At 44.2% G+C, this 14,382-nt stretch overlaps 1 protein-coding gene across 1 annotated transcript in view; it reads right to left on the bottom strand.

Moving 5' to 3' along the window:
- Window positions 1–14,382, bottom strand: part of adgra1b (adhesion G protein-coupled receptor A1b) — a 234,688-nt gene that overhangs the window by 29,178 nt on the left and 191,128 nt on the right. The window lies entirely within an intron of this gene.

Here is a 14,382-nt window from a genome sequence, read left to right as displayed (position 1 = left end):
TGGGATGGTTCTGTATACTGTAGGGACCTCATCTTTTTGTATTGTCTTGGTGTTATGTGCTCTGTGTTGTTTGTGATGTGTGACTGTGAAGACGAATATCCTTCGGGACAATAAAGATTATTATTATTATTAGGTAAATACACATGTAGACTTGCAGTGACTGTCGGTCCGGTGTCTTGTACAGCTGACCCACGTTACATGCGTGCTGGTGGCGTGGTGGTGGTGCTGCTACTGGACTGGCTGCAGTTTGTAATCTGATCTCTCTTATGATGGCTCGATGCGCTGTAGTCTCTGTGACTGTCTGTGTGCAGTCTGATTTGTGGTGTGTGCGTGTGGAGGGAGTGTTGGTTTTAAGTTTTAAGCAGCAGCATTAGTAGCATTTTATTTATTTAATTAGCAAAGGGCTGGATCATTCACTTTTTCATCAGATAGGCATATAGAAGTACATCGTGGGGTGTTAGTTACAGTATGCCTATGATCCTGGCAGAGCGCATGCACAGCTACATCCCTTAGTGTTACTTACAGTAACACTTAGGATTTAACTGTGCCTGTCAACTGTGATTTATGCATATAGATCTGTCTGGCAATCACTCACTGGAACAATTGATCAACCCCCCCCCACACTACAACTCAACTGTTCTCCTAAAAGAGAGAAATATGCCTTAGCCATAATCACCAAGAAAACCGATCAGAGTCTGAGATACAGCTGGCTGGTGTTGAGAAATGTAAGAGTTTAGACTAAGATAAATGTTTGAGAAACACTGAGCTTTTCCGTATTTACATCTTGTTTTGGGTGATTTTTGTGTTGTCTTTTTATTCTTATCCTTCTAGTTCAATGCTTTTCAACCAGTGGTCCGGGGACCACCAGTGGGCCTTGAGGTGGTCCCCAGCTAAATGATGGAGAGTTGCTAACCAAACGGACCCTTGTAGATCTTTTAACACTCGCGAGCGTACAATGAAACCAAAAGGTCGGGTACATTTGGTTTAATTTTATGCTCTCAAGAGTTTGATTATTGTTAAAAAAAACAAATCTGCATTACTAAATTTACAAGAAGTCTACACATTTTAGAGAGAATGTAGAATAATTGTTATTTTGATCAACATTTGCCTGTTATCTCTCCTAATGGAATTGTGGACAGAATCTTATCCAACTGTAAGAAAATATGATTTATGTTTGGTTCTGAGAGTCTAAGGGCTGTATTTTGCGTGTCTTAAGTACCAGGTCTTATTACCTAACTTGAGTAAACTAAAGACCTGGAGGCGTGATCAATGCTCTTTGGCCACTCAGAATAGTCAAATGGCATTGATCACGCCTCCAGGTCTTTAGTTTACTCAAATTAGGTAATAAGACCTGGTACTTAAGACACGCAAAATACAGCCCTAAATCTCATCAAATGGTCCGTGGCTCAAATGCCGGAAAAGATTGATGTGAAAAGGGTTGAAAAGCACTGTTCTAGTTTGATCTGAATGTGTTACCCATAATAGGCAAGGCATCAAACAATGTTGCTTTGTCATTGCTTCCCTTGTCAAGTGCTATACTGGGGGCTTATGGAAAGAAAGAATAAAATCCAAAAATAATATAATAAAAGTCATTTGACATTCGGCAATGGTCATAGGTTTAATTCCCAGGGAATAGTGTTTAGAGGAATACCATTGGATTGGGAAATAACCATATGACATATATTATTGACACATATAAAAACATTGAATGACGTCACAACACGGAAGCAAAGCGCTGCCCGGCGACAGTGAGCAGAGAACTGGTAAATATTTGCGATGCTGGATCGCATTATAACGTTAAGGGTGCATCTGATCACGTCCTAGGCAATCTGTGACCATTAATTGAATCCGTCTGAACACGCCCTTAGCAGAGATTCAGTTAAGTCCCTGGTTGACAAAACAACACTTTTAGAGATGGGATAGTCGGTATTAGAAGGGATCGAAAGCTGGCGATCGACGGGTCTTTATCCCATTTTGGGCGGGAAACCCTTTTGGTGTTAGCATCATGTTATGCTTTAGCTATTGAAAAATAGCAGATCTACAAGCTCATAGCGCGAACGACTGACATAGAAACGTAGCTTTTTCAGAAAACTGTCAGGATGTAGAAGACATTTTTAGAATCTGATCTCAGGTCAAAATGGGTTATATATGCGCACACAGTCTTTTAGAAAGAAACTCTTCATTTGTACATTTATGGCACATGTGACAATCATTATTTGTTTTTGTTGAGTTTGATCATCTTACAATCTTCCTTCATGCATGCGTTCACACGTGAAGTACTTCACTCGGATATGAATCATCTGGGTGACTCGACGACATAAAAACAAATTGGTTCCACTTGGCCGGGTCAATTGAAACCTCACACAATATAACACCATGCACTCATACCATGCTTTGTGAAATATACTGTAGCGTCCGTCAGAGTGCTATATACACCCTTGGGCACAGCACTTAACCCATATTGCCACTTTCCATTCAGCTGTTAGGAAACGGAGAATATATATACTAGGTCAGATCATTCTGGCAGGTGATTCTAAATGAACTGACAGACTACTGTATGTATTGTATTCAGCAATCACTTTCCTGAGTCAATATAGCCTCCACTTATTTTTTTGTATCAATCACATTTTTTATTATATAACTGCGCTGGAACTCGTGTACCAAAAGTGAAAGTATACTCGTTATACAGAACGTCCCATTTCAAGTTTTCAAATGCATAGAACATATTTTATCGCAGATCTACAAAGCTCACAATGCGTCGCGTTACGCAGTGCACTGCGTGGACTTCCAGATAGATTGGAGCCTAACAAAAACACTCATGTGAGCCTTCCCTAGCCTTGCTCTGGTGTCCTTTTCTGTTTTCAAACGCTTTTCAAACGGAATGAATTATTCCCAAAACCGAAACCATTCCCTCAGTAGGACAAATGTAAATGATTTTAAGGTCCGAGTCGATGACATGGTAATCTCAAGCAAAGAAGAGGTCACATATCTAGGATGTATCCTTGATGTATCCGGGTGAGGGCATGGGCGATCAAAAAAGTAAATCTGGGTCAGAATCTCTTAAAAAAAGCGCCCTCAGGACCTTAGCTGGAGCCCTCATACTGCCCATTTTTTATTATGCTTGTACGTCCTGGTTCTCGAACATCTCAATGGCACAGAAAACTAAGCTCCAAACTTCCCAAAATAAACTAATCCGACTTCTTCTACACCTAGGGCCCATGAGCCACCTACAGTATATGCAGAGCATTTTGACAGCATAGGCTGGCTCAGGGTAGAAGATAGAGTCAAGCAATTGAAGATGGGCCTGACATTCAACATTGTAAATGCAACTTTACCCTCCATGCCCTCAGTACCCACTTACTTACTAATTACTTAACCCATTCTGACCTGAGATCAGATTCAGGTTTCCACTGGACACACACTGGTCTGACGAACCCATTCTGACCTGAGATCAGATTCTAAAAAATGTCAGTCTTTCTTAGATTTTTCAAAAATAGCAGACCTACAAGCTCGTATCGCGCCACTCGGTGGCGCGATATGAGCTTGTAGATCTGCTATTTTTCAATAGCCAAAGCATGACATGATGCCAACACCAAAATGGGTGCCCGGTCAGAATGGGTTAAAAAAAGGTGAGCAACACCCACAGCCACGATACTAGAGGGAGCGTGCAACAACGATCTGGTACCACCCAAATATAAAACACCTTCCACAGCACTGCTACTCAGGCATGGAATGCCCTCCCCCTTCTCTCAAAGCAAGCAAATCACTGGCTTCCTGCAAGACAGGCCTAAACATTCACCTGTCAGCAGGTCAAAGGGAGAGGAGGCGATCGCCACACCACCTTATCCTGATTATCCCCTTTCCCATTTACTTCCTTCCCAACCTGTACATGCCATATATCTCATGTTTAGAGAAATTTCATAATTGTTATTATTTTATATCAATTATTGTTGTTGCTGTTCTGGATTGTTGTTCGTGTCACGATTGTGTGTGAGTGTATGGGGACCCGAATGGAAACAAGACCGCAAGGCCTTTCTTCGGTGAGGTCCTTTTGGACAAGATGCTCTCGCTCTGGCCCAGCGAGGAGGGAGGGAGGGAGGGAGGGAGGGAGGGAGAGCTAAGGCATGCTGTTGCTGCTGCTGGCCATGCAGTGAGGGGAGGGAGGGAGGGAGAGAGAGAGAGAGAGAGAGAGAGAGAAGAGAGAGAGAGAGAGAAGAGAGAGAGCGCTAAGGCATGCTGTTGCTGCTGCTGGCCATGCAGTGAGGGGAAAGAGGGAGAGAGAGAGAGAGAGAGAGAGAGAAGAGAGAGAGCGCTAAGGCATGCTGTTGCTGGCGAGGGAGAGAGGGAGGGAGGGAGAGAAATAGAGAGCTAAGGCATGCTGTTGCTGGCCATGCGGTGAGGGGAGGGAGAGAGGGAGAGAGAGAGCTAAGGCATGCTGTTGCTGCCTGCTGGCCATGCAGTGAGGGAGGGGAGGGAGGGAGGGAGGGAGGGAGGGAGGGAGGGAGGGAGGGAGAGAGCTAAGGCATGCTGTTGCTGCCTGCTGGCCATGCAGTGAGGGGAGGGAGGGAGGGAGGGAGGGAGGGAGGGAGGGAGGGAGGGAGGGAGGGAGGGAGGGAGGGAGGGAGGGAGAGAGAGAGCTAAGGCATGCTGTTGCTGCTGCTGCCTCTGCCGCTGTCCAGGTGCTGAACTCTGTCCGGCACAGAGGCCATAAATCAGGCTCTCTCTCTCTCTCTCTCTCTCTCTCCTCTGGCCTCTCGCCGGAAGGAGGTTTTCATATGCTCTGCTCTGAGGGCTTTCATTGGGTCAAGTACATTAACCTGGCAGCCCCACACGTTCCCCTCTCCCAGAGGGGAGGAGGGGAGGGATCGGAGGGGGGGAGAATTGACCCCTGTTCCTCTCCTCCCCCCAGCCTGCGCAATCTACTGAACTAACACCGGAACATTATGAATAATAATGATAATAGTGGGGGAGAAATACGACATACTCTACTGGTCTCTTAATTTATTTATGAACAAATTGAAGTATGTTCTGATTAATCAGATCACTTAAATGATTCCTATTCTAATCATTATCCTTTCCCCTGTTATGTATTTATTATTTTTACATAATTATATAGAAGCTTATATGTGCCATCTATGTTGACAATACATTTTCGATAATCATGCTATATAGATGATCACGTTTTTTGTTTTGCTCTAGACCTTTTCTTTATACTATGCAATCTGTAAATTATAGCCTATATGTATTGCATTCAAATCATTTTGATAAGTGTATAAGCCCTTCAGGCTTCTTGCCTCCTCCCAGCACTTTTTTTTTTTTTTTTTTTTCTACTTTCTACTATTTTTGTGTATTATAGTGTTATGCTTTAGCTATTGAAAAATAGCAGATCTACAAGCTCATAGCCCGGCACCGAGTGCTACGAGCTTGTAGATCTGCTATTTTTGAGAAATCGTGAAAATGTAGTGCAAATCTTTTAATATATATTCTTCCAGAGCAAACGTTTTTAACTCAAATCTTTGCTTCTGGGGGGCTCCCTGGAACAACATATTTTCAGATGGGGGTCGGCAGCCGATTACATATAATCTTGGGGCTCCTTGACATGAAAATGTTTGAGAATGACTGACATAGAAACATGAGTTTCTCAGAAAACTGTCAGTACCGTAAATCCTCCAATAAACTCCTCCTTTCTATTAATTACCGGGCCCCTATTAATCACCGGCGGGAATGGCGTTGAATTAAGTAATAAATTCCGGCCTCCTTTTATGAGACGGGGTTTTTTGTGTTGTTTTTTTCCCAAGTGCTGTTACTTTCGCTGCTCTGGCTGGCTGTGCCTGTCATGTCAGCGTCCACTGTCCAGATGCCGTGGCCGCGGTGCTCGGCTCGCACACAATACAACAACAAAGTTAACTTCGGGAGAGAGCCCCCACAGATCTGCCCTTCATGCAACGAACGTTGGTTCTATAAACGGCAGATCGATGAGCGCATGGGGGGTTTTGCAGCCTGGCGCACTGGCGCGTTGTGGATCTCTCATTTTATGGAACGAATGTACCACCGGTATGCTGTTAGCTTGTTGCTAGCAACAAGTCTCTCTCTCTCTCTCTCTCTCTCTCTCTCTCTCAGACATTCTCTCTAACACGTCTCTCTCTCTCTCTCTCTCTCTCTCTCTCTCTCTCTCTCTCCCTCCCGTTGAAGCACTGCAGTGTTGCACTGTTCTGATTTGATATTACCGGTATATGAAATAGCCTATCATACATTTTATTTTTATGTTATTATTTGCAGCTGAACTTGTCAGTAGCCTAACTGTAGGCCTTTACCACAGTACTGTGGTAGTCTATCTCAGTTGAAGTTATATACCGGTATATTTGTGAATGTGACCAGATTTGACTGAGGGACTGCCATTGTATTTTTTTTTTCATGTCATATGAAAGCAGGGAATCATATAGCTTCAAATGACAATGACATTGGTTATTCAAGTTAAATTGATGTGTTGATGTTATTATGGTATTTACCATATGCCAATAATGGAAAAACAGTTAAAATGACCATTGAGCACCTGCAACTGCACTGTTCAATATTTCATGAGGACTTGGTTTCAATAGGCTACATGAGCCCAATACATTTTACTGTGTTCTGACCCAAAATGTCATTGGTTCATTATGATCAGTTTGAAAAGTAGAAATACAGGCCTCCTTCTTATCGCTATCGGGATCGGTCTTGAGACAAATAATAGCCCGGGTTCCTAAAAGAGGATTTACGGTATATTTAGTAAGACATTTGTAGTGCGAAATAAAATCAAATAAGATTCAGTCAAATCAAATCAAGAGAAGAGGGAGAGATAAAGTAACAAAGAAGAGACCCCCAAACAGCCATAACATGAGTCCTCCCCCCGCCCCACTCCCTGTGTTTGAGCCTGTCACTCTCTCAGCTCAGCTCACTAATGTGTGCAGTCAGTGTATGGCCTTGAACAACCTCCCTTGCCTTCCGCCCATCTAACATGCATGTTTGCAGCTTGGGAGATGGTGTCAGTGGGTTGAAGTGTTACTACTAACGCGCTTCGGGTAAAAAAAACGGCGAGGTGCTGCGAGTGGCGCTGGGGAATGTCTGTAGGGAGCAGTGTTGATTTCGTCGACTAATACTATGATAAAAAAATGTCCGTCGACTACCTTTTTACACTGACCAAAACGAAATGGAAACTAAATGAAAACTAAGTTATGATGACCGAAACTAAGACTAAAATATATTGACAATTTCCTCAACAAATAAAAACTAGACTAAAATGTTAGGAAGGGAACTAGTGGACAAGAGATCCAGTATAAGTAAAAGACACAAGTCATTTTACACTTGGTCGCATGCTGAAAAAGTTTGACAAAATCAACTGTGGATTTAGTCGACTAAAATCTTATGATATTTAGTCGACTAAAACCAGACTAACACTAAATCATTCCAGTTGACTAAAATGTGACTAAAACTAAATAAACTATTCAAGAGACTATACAGTATTCCTGTTCTGACAGCCGCCTTCAGGCTGGGTACACAGACTCAAGATATCTCAAAAAGTAAAAGTGTTTTGTTCTTTCTTGTTTTGAACTTTACATATCTTTGAATACCACTCCGTGAGGCACTTTTTAAAGAGCTCAAATAAATACATTTTGACTTCGAAAAAGAAAAATGAGTTTGAAGCGTGTGTTAATCAGATACTGTATGTCTGTGAAATGGGTAGGCTATAGCAAAACCTCAGGAACATGTATAGGCGAAGTGTACAGATAGAAATGAATGCTACTGCAAGCAGGGTCAGCTCTAGTACTGGACTGGTTATGGCTATTCTGTAGAAGGCTCAAATCAAAACGGGTGCCTGGCAGATGGTGATAAGAAAAGTAAAGCCACCCAAGGTCTCTGACTAAGGCACTGATTCTACAGTCTGCTATGACTGGTCAGAGCATATCAAATGTCCGGCCCAGTTCTATGGTGATATTACCCTATACCTAAATTGAAACATAACACTATACCTAACCTTTATTTTAGCTAGAGATGTCCCGATATACTGTATCGGTATCGGGTAAGGGGTTGACACTATGGCAGGTAAATAAGATGTTGGGACATGTGGAGTTTGCTTTGGAGTTGCCCAAACTGCAAGTGCACATTTGAGTGAGGAGTCTGCTATAAACACAACACGAGATATAGCTATAAACACAACATGAGATCACGACACTGGTATCGGTATTCGGTATCGGTATCGGCTAACACAGAAATTGAGGTATCGGGACATCCCTCATTTTTGCCAATTATTTCTTTCACTTACCACTGTGAAAAGCTGAGCGCTGCAATGCCTAACCTTAACTAAAAATACATTGTGAACTATTTTGGGTAAGGCACCGTGAGGCAGACAGTCACACACCCACCCACACATGCAAAACTAAGCAGACGCAAACTGGAATGAACACACGCACGCACACAGTCTTTAGTGAGTCACACAGGCTGTAGTGGTTCATGCTAGCATTAGTCAGTGACTCACATGAAACTCCCCCCCCCCCCCCCCCCCCCCCCACCACCACACACACAGAAATAGTGGGAATAGCAAACGAAAAGGTAACTTAAGGTAAGGTAAGTCACTAAAGCCTAGGTGAGTCAGTGCAGCACATTAGAAATCTGTGAGCTGGCCTTAGCGGTCCAGGCACCTTGGCTAGTAATCCAGCATGACAGTGTGTAACAGGTTCGAGTCCCGATTCCGACAAACTTTGCTGTGTGTCTTTCCCCCATCTCTCTCCCCGTTTCTTGTCTATCTACTGTACATCTAAGGCAACCCCCCCCCCCAGGGGGTCAAAGGTGACAGACAGACAGTGATCGCACCACCAGTGTCAGTCTTCTACGTTATGTGGATTATCACTATGCAGTTGTCACTCTGACATTTGCACCCGTGTGTCCTATGTGCAACGCACTGACATGTTTTGTTTTTGCTTTTTTGAGCACCGTAACTAACTCACATGTATATAGCCTACACCTGCTGCTATATGCTCACGCACCTTTTCTATATCTTATCTCAGGCACTATTAAATATGTAGATATATAGAAACCATTTCAGAAAACTATTTCTGAAGGATTTAGAGGCCTTTTGTTTAGAATCGGGTTAGGGTTAACCCATTCTGAACGGGCACCCATTTTGGTGTCAGCATCATGTTATGCTTTAGCTATTGAAAAATAGCAGATCTACAAGCTCATATCGCGCCACCGAGTGGCTGGATACGAGCTTGTGCCGTGCAGGCGTACACGACCGGGTGCAGAAACTCCCCAGGATATGGGGGGAAAGACAGCACCTTCTTCAGATCCTGAGAGAGAGAGAGAGAGAGAGAAATAACAATTATTATTGTGCTGTAACACATGTAATAGCATGCATACTTATGTCAGTGATTGCACGTTGTGTATACTGTAGAGAAATATATTCATACAAACTATGAAAATGACACAATGATTGCGAGTGAGGGGCGTGCGGCGTGTGGCAGCATAAGCCTATTACTATTATTATTAACTCATCATTTGTCTCCTTCATATTAGAAGACATCGCATGCTTCAATTTAGCTACTTATTAAATACGTGCGATGGCTTGCGTGAAATCTAATAATTGAATACACTGGATGTCAAAAAGCTTCAGGTGCCCCTTGTTTAACAACACCCCTATCATCTCGTCACATCGCCCGGATGGTCCGCTCACCGTGACGGAGACAATTTGGGGGTTCCGTCATATCCGAGCATGCTAAATAAATAAAGCGGCACACCGTATCTCCATAACTCCCAGAAGCCCGCAGCAGCGTGAGCTTGTTTGTGTCTGGGAGAGCCATTCACACACCCGGGCCTGTCTGACTCCATCACTGTCTCTGTGTGTAGCCAAGCAGAATCCTCTGTCTCATGTTTACTGACAGAGTGGAGGATTAGGGCTGCGGGGGGAAGGGGGGGGGGGGCTGCAGCACTATGCAGGGTCATGTGCTGGGCATAAACAAGCCCAATCAGTGGCGGGCGGGGCGTGACGAGGGCTGCAGGGGTTTGCGGGCGGACGGACGGACGGGGCATTTTGGGAGGTGTAGAACAAATTGATGACTTGTGGCTACTCAGTGAAATCATCACCACTGTGTGTAACAGAGACCCCAAGAGCACCACAGCTCTTTGTTCGTGTGCGTGCGTGTGTGTGTGTGTCAGAGAGAGAGAGAGAGAGAGAGAGAGAGAAAGAAGACATGATGTATTTATTTGGCATGTCATTTCACTTGTATCCCACAAATGCAAGCAGGCATAATTTGGGAACTGCGGATTTACATAGAATGGAATTTAAATTTGTCCTCTTATGGAAAACTATACGTTACAGCACAGCTAAATACATGTATGTAGATTTACCGAAGGAAGAAAACACTGTCCTACTGAGAGATCCCAGAGAATATACATTTTAAAGTTTAGTAAGTTAGTAATAATTATTATAGAATCTACTTCACAACACAAGAATCACAAATATCTTAAGACACGGCGAGAATCAATTACACCACAGAACAGTATTCACAGGTACACACACTCCTGTTTCTCTGCAAATGACAGCAGCTGCAGCTAAATGGCCATAGGGGGGGAGAGCGGAGGCTAAGCCGAGTCAAAGGTTCTCATGGGACATATTAGCATCATCACTGGGCTTAGAATGACTGCCGGGGATGACAGCCACTGATCCCCTGAGTCTTTACCCCACCGGTGGTTCTACGTTATCTAGCACAGTAAGCACACTCTATTTTGTTTTACTGCACAGGCTACTATAGTACTACAGGCATGCCACTGCAGAGAGGAACGGTGAAGGAGATTTGAACCCATGATAGTATACTCTAACTAGCTCCATTGAATTGGCTAACTGGACTGAACTGAAATTTTACAAAAACCAGTAAGTATTTAAGACTCAATAATGTCCACTTTAAGTATAAGAAAAGTGCAAGTCACAAGACATTCAAGAGATTTGAAATTTCAACTGTGAACTGACAATAAAGTATCCTATCATATACTGTATCATATATCACATTTTAACAACACCAGTAAGACGCCTGAGGCCGAGAAGCGACCTCGCCCACCAGTAGTACACCTGAGGGCGAGAAGCGACCTCACCCTTTGGCCATTATATGGAGCGTGTCTTGAGTGTACAGGGTGTGGTGAGGTGTGATTACGACAATGTATTTGTATTTAGTTCATAAAGTTGACATAACTATAACTAAATGCATTTGAAATTAAATTAAAAAAGGTTACTTTTCAGGATTCCAATATAGCAAAAAGACAATCAGGATTTAAATTCAGATATATTAAAAATAGCTGATCTACAAGCTCAAAACAGTGAGTTTTGACAGTGATATACAATGTGGCCCCTCTGGAGTGAGTGTTGAAATATAGTGGCCAACTTCAAAGTTGCCCACCTATATAGAAGGCTTGGTTTGAACTTTGAACCTGTTTCACTGTAGGAAGGAGAGGCAACAAGCTTGGTTTGAACCTGTTTCACTGTAGGAAGGAAAGGCAGGGCGTTAATGAGAAACGGCACGCACATTCAGACCACTATAGCCTCACAGGTAACTGCGGGAAGAAACAGGTGGATAGCAGACGGCGCTTAGGGACGAGAGGAACTTATTGGGAGGAGGGGGGAGGCAAACTGTCACTTTCAGTAGAAGGATCGTCCGTGAGAAAAATGGCAAGGCAACACTGCAGGGTGCTCTGAACAAATCGCGCATATGGTTCCCAGCAGTGGTATGGGGGAAAAAGTACTCAATTGTTTTACTCAAGTAAAAGTATCAATACTGCAATGTAGAACGACTCCGTCACAGGTACAAGTCTGGAATTCAAAATGAACTTGTGTAAATGTACAAAAGCATTGGCATCAAAATGTACTCAAAGTAACAAAAGTGACAATACTCATTGTGCAGAATGGCTCATTTCAAGTTTTAAATTGTCTACAAATATTTTTTGAAAAAAGCCGATATGTAGTAAAATGTATATAGCGCTGAAGTGGTTACTGTATGTTTTGTAATAATAATCAAAATCTACAAAGTAACTATAGTAACTAAAATGTTCAAGTAATTGCGGTGGAGTAAGTACGTACAATATTTGTCTCTGAGATATGCAGTGGAGTAGACGTTTTGGAAATTGGAAATGCTCAAGTAAAGTACACAGAACTCAAAATACAGTACTTGGTTACTTTCCACCACTGCTTGGGAGAAGGAGGGAGGCAAACTGTCACTTTCAGTATAGAAGGATCGTCTGTGAGAAAGATGCCAAGGCAACACTGCAGGGTGCCCTGAACAAATCCTTCATATGGTTCCCATAGCCTGTGTTTATGCTCCTGGGGTTGGGGTGGTGTGTGTGTGGGGGGGATGCAGCTGCTCACACAGACTAGCTGGCAAAGGGTTGCTCTGTGACTAATGCACGATACTTGCACACCGGCTCAAGTACTAATGGTTTTATCACTAGCAGCCGTTTTATCCACTTAACAATAAACTGTTTTCCTATGGAGGAGTGCTAGCCAGCCAGCCAGCCAGCCAGCCAGCCAGCCAGCGGAATCGTCGGAGATTTGCTACGCTAATATGTTGATCGCTGGGTTTTTGCAACCTACCTGCACTAAATTTACATTTAAACCTCAATAAACTGTGTGTGTGTGGCGAGTTGGCTCCGGACTGTTAAAGCTGCAGCCCCCTCCTTGTTGACCTAGCTGTCACCGTGACTGATCGGCCACTGGCACAGCCTGCAGCATGCTCTGAAACGCTCTCCTCCCTTGTTGCACTGACTCTCCTCCAAGACAGCCGCCGGCAGAATGTCAACTAAGGACAGGAGTGGTCCCGCACCAAACCCCCGATTCCACCACACGGCGGTTATTATCATTATTGCTGTCGTATTACATCACAATGCCGGGGGCCACTTTATGACTGGGTCCGTGTGTGGCGGGGTCGCCGCGGCCATGTCTCTGACAGCGCAATTTATTACAGCTGTGCCACTGTATTACCGCGTGAGCTTGACTTTGCTTTCTCCGGATTAGCACTGGCATGCTGTGCCTGATATATGGCATGGTTGCAAGTTGTGTCGCGCGCCGAAAACAGTGGATCTACAAGCTTGCGTCGCGCCGCGCTGTGACCTTGTAGATTGGCTATTTTCAGTGCACGACACTGAAGATGTGAGTGTTATGAGTGTTGGGAGGCAGTGGCTCAGTGTCCGATAGAGCAGTCGGAGGGGAATCGCAAGGTTCCCAGTTCGATCCCAGGCTCCCCCAGAGTTAGTGTTGAAGTGTCCTTGAGCAAGACTCTGAACCCCTAATAAGGGCCTTTCTCTGCCCCCCCCCCCCCCCCCCCCCCCCCCTCCCACTGTTTATATTGTGTTTAGTTTCCAAGATGGCCGCAGCGCCAGGAGGGGTGGGGCAGAGTTGAACGGGCGGGGTCGACATGTGCCCTTACTGGGCTGCATTCAAGACACTTGCCTTGTGTTTGAACACAGCTTTGATGGATGTGTTCTGTTCCCCCCCATCAAGCAAAATGTTTGATCAAACCATATGGGCTTCCATTGGAAATGCATTGGAGCGGCCATTAAACACAGACACAAGACAGACACAAGACAGGTGTCTTGAATGTGTGAACGTAGCCCAGTAAGGGCATATGTCAACCCCATCCGCTCACCTCCGCCCCACCCCCACTAAACACAATATAAACAATTGGAGAGGGGTGGGGCAGAGAAAGGCCCTTAATTGTCTCGATGTGCAGGTTGGTGCCTTGCATGGTTTGATCCACCTGCGCTCTATGAGTGTGTGTGTGTGTGTGTGTGTGTGTGTGTGTGTGTGTGTGTGTCTGAATGGGTGAATGTAATGCACAATCTACGTAAAGCGCTTTGGATAAAAAGTGCTATATAAATGCACCATTTACCAATTCAACTTTACGACAATCCATAATCATCCCACACAGGCTAAGTATAACTGCAGGCTTTATGTCTACAACACGTTTCCCATTGTCCTCTTGCCCTCGGCAGCCGCTGCTGATCCTGTGTGTTGTAGTTACAACTTTAATCCATGTCTCCCCCTCCCCCTATCAGATTATCAATTCAACTTCGCAACAACCCATAAATAACCCATTCTGACCGGGCACCCATTTTGGTGTCAGCATCATGTTATGCTTTAGCTATTTAAAAATAGCAGATCTACAAGCTCATATCGCGCCACCGAGTGGCGCGATACGAGCTTGTAGGTCTGCTATTTTTGAAAAATCGAAGAGCGACTGACATTTTTTTTAATCTGATCTCAGGTCAGAATGGGTTCATCAGACCAGTGTGTGTCCGGCGGAAACCTCGTATGAATCTGATCTCAGGTCAGAATGGGATAATCATCCCACACAGGCAGCGTGCGCT

This window comes from Protomyctophum parallelum, assembly GCF_964188405.1.
Source record: "Protomyctophum parallelum genome assembly, chromosome: 10".
NCBI lineage: Eukaryota > Metazoa > Chordata > Actinopteri > Myctophiformes > Myctophidae > Protomyctophum > Protomyctophum parallelum.
The sequence above is the reverse complement of the archived record's forward strand: the minus strand, read 5'-3'. Positions and strand labels throughout refer to the sequence as shown.